Here is a 5,819-nt window from a genome sequence, read left to right on the forward strand (position 1 = left end):
CCTCCCTTCCTTCCTTCCTTCCTCCCTTCCTTCCTTCCTTCCTCCCTTCCTTTCTTTTTGTTTTGAGACAGGTCTCCCTGTAGTCTTGGCTGGCCTGGAACTTGCTATGTAGACCAGGCTGGCCTTGAACTCACAGAGATCCACCTGCCTCTGCCTCCCAAGTGCTGGGGCTAAAGGCATGCACCACCACGCCTGGCTGAATCAGTTCTCTTTAAGGATGTGGCCCCTGAGAGGCCACCGATGCTCAGTAGATGGTCCTATATTCAGGCATATCTTGGCAGTACTAAGCAACCTTAGTGGGATAAGAAGGAGAAGGAGGAGGGAGAGGGGGAGGGGGAGGGCGAGGGGGTTATTTTGGAACATATTAATTTTTGAAAAGCACCTGTTCATGAGGCAAAAAAAGGAACAGACTGCACCATGTTTTGGGAGGGAATAGTGGTAGAGGGATGGAGAGGAACTGGAGGGGAGAAAATGGGGGGATGGGCTTGATCAAAACATGTAACATGCATGTACAAAATTCTCAAATAATAAAATGTTTTTAATGAAACAAAATGAAATGAAAGAATCAATAGCAGCTGATGTGAGTGAATTCCTTCTGGCCCCAGCCTAGCTGTAATTATTCAGCTCAGTGGCATGCATGCTCAGCATGGACCCTAAAGGGCTTGGATTAGACTCATCACTGTGACCAATTAACTTCACCGTGTTTCCTTCTCTGTCTCGGTCATTTTCATGACCTCGGGTCGTAGTCTTCAGTTTTCACATCTTGTATTATTTCCCTATAAAATGGGGAGCAGCAACATTTTGTCTAATTTGTTTCTGCCTCATGGCCTGTTTTTAAACACTTGCAGGATTTTCTTGAAGGAAACCAGAATGTCAATATTTAAAATAGAGTTCTAAGCTCAGAGCTAATTTGTAGTTGTTGTTGTTGTTCCCAGTTTGTTGATAAAATGAGGACTTGCTAAGCAGTCTACTTTTGTGTTCAAAAAGTTCTGTTTAAAGTTTGAAGCTGTTGGAGAGACAATGAAGTAGGTATTTAAATTTTTATTTTCATCAAAATGCACAAGTACTGGCCTTCAAATGACAATGTTAAAACAAATATGAAAAGACAAGATGCAGCCCAGATAAAAAAAATGTAGACTATAATATATATTTATCTGACATATTACTATTTTTCTAAAAATGAGTTGATGATAGGAATACTTAACAGAATTGCGTATGCATGATTAGTAACCACATGAAGAGATGCTTGGCATCATTAGTCATCACCCACAGCTAGGTACCACTCTACACCATTAGAATGACCAAAAGTGAAAAGATCAGCAATACCAAGTATAGGCAAATATACGAAATGACTGGGATTTCATCCACTGCTGGTGGGAATATGAAATTGTCAACCTTTTCAAAACAATTAGAAAGTTTCTTATAAAATGAAATCTATGGTTACAATGCATCCTATCATGCTACTTTCCTGTCTCTGTAATGTTATTGCCTGGCAGAAACAACTCAAGGAAGGAAAGGCTTATTTGAACTTACTGTTTCAAAGATGGATTTCAGTCTACCATGGCAGGGAAGGCATGGTGAGGAGAAGCTCTGTCTGTGGGCTAATGGCAGGAGAATGGGAAAGTCTGTTCAAATGGCTCATACTGGTAGTAGAGAGAGAAAGCACAGGCTGGAACCAGAAGTGGGCTATTCATTCAAAATCTGCTTCTCGTGACCTACTTCCATCAGCCAGAACTGTGACATAAAGACTCCTCAACCACCCCAAATAACCCCCAGCTCAAGGAACAAGTGCTCAAAACATAAGCCCACAGGGGACATTTCAGGTTCATAGAGTAATTCTACCGTACTATTCCTAGGTTATTACCCCAGAGAAATAAAAACACACGCCCGTGCAAAAACTTATTTGTGCTTTGCAAGATGAAACATGCCTATAATTGCAGCACTTGGAGGGCTGAGGTGGGAGAATCACAAGTTGAAGGCCAGCCTGGGCTACTTAGCAAGATCTTGTCTCAAATAAACAAAAAATTCCTGCTCACAAAAGACTTCCTGATGAACATATGAAGTGATTTCATTTATAATAATATCCAAGTGGAAACAAACGAAATGTGTATTGCCAATTGAAAAGTTACACACAGTATATTATATCCATAGTATAAGCTACTAAAAAGAAAAAATAAATGATCTCCTGATATAAAATAAATTACTGCAGTGATGCAGGTAAATATCAAGAGTATTAGGCTGAGTGAGAAAAGCTAGATGCTTTTATATAAAGCTCCAGAAAATACGAGCACAGTTTATATGGACAGAAAATAGTCTAATGTCAGGGGGAGAGTGAGAGTTGGGAATAAAGAAAACTTTTAGGGTGATATGTTTTACACTTTGATTGTGGTGGTAGTTCCATAAATGTATACACTTGTTGAAAGTTATTGAGATGTATACTGTAAATGGTTATATTTTATTGTATATAAAGAATACCTCAATAAAACTGATTTAACTTTCTTATTTTAGAAAAAAAGAATGCTGACATCAAGGGGTTAGCAAGTGTAGGAAGTAGGGCACTGTATTCCAAATCATAGCAATTCAAAGAGGGGGAGAGTCTTCTAGTAGGGACTCTTAAAGCCTGTTCTAATATTAACATACTTTCTATATTAATGTTGTCATCAATCAAATATCAATCTATAAAGTGACAAAGATGCTAAGTAAATCAAGTTACATGCCAAATCCCTCTACTGACAACCTGACTATACTTTATAATGTCATCTGCCTTCAAACAAATCAAATTTTGTTTTAAGAGGTACTATTCATAATATTTGTGCCATCAGTTTTTACATTTACTGTGTGAACTGACTGATGACGGTTTTTTTAAGCTTAAGAAGATTAAATGACATTTGAAAACTATCTAAGATGAAAAATAAAGTAGATGAATAATTTTCTTAATCAATATAATCATCAAGAAATTGATGATCACAGTTTATAACTAGTTCATGGGAATATTTTTAAAGTCATGGACTACTGTCAAAATATACCTGTGCTACAAGTGATCATTTACATTATAAAAAGAAGAGAATTAATAATGAAAGCTGTGTTTTCCTATCCTTTTGACTCAAATTACTTCCAATTACCATCACTCACTCTATTATAGAATGTCTTGCCATTTCCTTTGCACAACATGCGCGGGCTCTGGGGAACCCACAGGAGCAGGAATTGTGCTACTGCAGAGTATTGGCTACAGCTAAGTAACACACATCTTGCTTAGCCAAGAATGACAACAGCGGTTGCTGCTTTAACTCTTCCAGAAAGCTCCTTGGCTGGTTCATCCCAAAGGTGCAATGGATCCCTGTCAATCAACACTTTGTTGAAAGCTCCCATATATCCAGTTTCAATGTGGGGAAATCCAGAAATAATGCTTTCCACTTGGTTCTTACGTGCAGCTATTTGGGAAATCAAATGAAAGCCTTCTGTAGTTAAGCAATGTCACGTCTCTGCCTAATGTGGAAAGCAGAATTTTTAAAAAAATTATTGAGCTTTTTAAATTTCGTACAATAGTTCTTAATCAAATTTAGACCCCCCTCCCCATCCATGTCATCCCCCCACTGGACATCATGTATTCTGCCACACATGTTAAGGCTTATCCAGTCAAGCGCTTGTACCCATAGGTCCTTCAGTACAAATTGATCCACTGGAGTCTAGTCAGTCCATCTAGAGATCGTAAGTAAGGCAAACTTTCCCTCACCCAGTAGCAATCAGTCTTCAATAGCTCTGAAAAGTAACCCTCAACCTTACCCAGCTGTGAATCTTGGAAAGCCCAATAACAGCTGCCCTAGTAAGATGTGCCCACTGGTGCAATAGTGACATGAATGTTACAGGTGTAACTTACCACTTTCTCATTGGATTTAGAGCCCACTTCCCAAGACAAAGCCAATACCTGGCACTGTTATCAGGGACAAGAACCTGTGGTTAGACAGATCACAAGCCATAAGGGAGAACTTACTATTATTATTCTGCTAAGTGGATATAGTATTAAACTGACTCCGAATGATTTATTATTATACCCATAGATTAGCACATCTCTCAACTCTCATCAGATAAGTTTCTTCTTGCAGAAGATAGCAATTAACACAAAGAACCACAACCGGTCAATGTTCAGAGAATAAGAATACAGAGTGCTCAGTCCTAAATGGGTCGCCTGTATCATACCTCATTGCAGAAGAGGTGACAGGAAGATTTTAAGGGCTGGAGGTGGTGATGAATACAATGAAATTAGGTTTCCTGGACACATCAGGGCAGTTGCAAATATGAACCCACAGCACTTGTGACAGTATGCACAAGGCTTGGGCAAGGCCAAGTCAGACAAAACCCCAACATGGATACATGGATGGGGGAAGTGGACAAGAAGCCCCAGCCCTTGCTGAGGCAAATTGATAGTTGTGGAAGACAGAGTCTGTTTTTTTTTTTTTGTTTTTGGTCTTTTTGAGACAGGGTGTCCTTGTAGCCCCAGCTGTCCTGGAACTCACTATATAAACCAGGCTGGCTTGAACTTACAACAATCCACCTGCCTCTGCCTCCCAAAAGCTGGGATTAAATGCATGCACCATTAAGTGTGTGGCACTAGGTAGACTGACCAGGCTCCAGGGAGTAGACCCACATCTGAGAGCATTTGAGGAGCATAAATTCGACTCAATAAGGCTTCATAAAAATAATTGAGGTCATGAAATCAGGGTAGGAGACAAAGAGGGGTGGAGATGGGGAAGGAGTCTGAATATGATCAAAATACATTATGAAATTCTCAAAGACTCAAAAAAAATTAAGTTGTATTGCCCAGTGTGGTGGAGCACGCCTTTAGTCCCAGCACTCGGGAGGCAGAGGCAGATGGAACTCTGTGAGGGCAAGGCCAGTCTGGTCTACATAGTGAGTTCCAGGCCAACTGGGACTTCAGGAAGACTCTGTCTCAAAAATATCCCCTTAAAAAGTTTTATTGCACTTTTTTTTTCAAAGTATTAATTTTTTTTATTGTGAAGGTTTATTAAAATACAAAAGAGGAAAAAAAATCATTCTAAGTAAACTAAATAAGTTATGCAGATAGAAGCAAACAGACTAATATAAATTGGGCAACAGCCGTGGGGGAGGAGATCTAAGTACTATCAAACTTCAGTGTATAAAAATCACAAAAATTAATTAAAAATATCACAACTTGCTTTATGTGGTTGGAATATTAGGAGGAAAGACTAAGAACTTACCTGAATGTCTTTAAACTATATTCCAAAGGGAGAATTGAGAGAAAGAAATGTGGACTAATCTGTTTTATGACAGCAGTTTTACCTGAGACTTCACTTAGTCCCAACTTCCCCATAAATCCATAGATGCAGGGAACAAAGAATTCCAGAAATCAGGTGTTTGTTTTAAATCCTATAAACACTGACACTAAGCTTAAAAAAAACATTTCTGGAAATAGAGGGATAGAATATTGCACTTTTTCAATGGCATTACAGTGTAGATTTAAAGAAAGATATTTCCGTGTCATAAGAAGTAATTCACAATATATCACAATGGAAAATATGATACATAACAATGTGTAACTTTTGTAAAAAATGTATATATGGATATATGCACAGAAAAATGAATACTGTTACCTATAGAAAAATATGGAGACAATGAAAATATAAGGAGGGAGGACAATCTTTTATCATCTATGTTGTCAAGGATGTTTGCAGGGAGAATGTGTATGAGTAAGTAAAAGTATCTGGGGCTAGAGAGATAGTTAAATGGTTAGGAACATTGGCTGGTCTTGCAGAGGATCCAGGTTCAGTTCTCAGCACTCA

The sequence above is a fragment of the Nannospalax galili genome, unplaced genomic scaffold (assembly GCF_000622305.1).
Source record: "Nannospalax galili isolate Female #2095 unplaced genomic scaffold, S.galili_v1.0 scaffold976, whole genome shotgun sequence".
Classification (NCBI taxonomy): Eukaryota; Metazoa; Chordata; class Mammalia; order Rodentia; family Spalacidae; genus Nannospalax; species Nannospalax galili.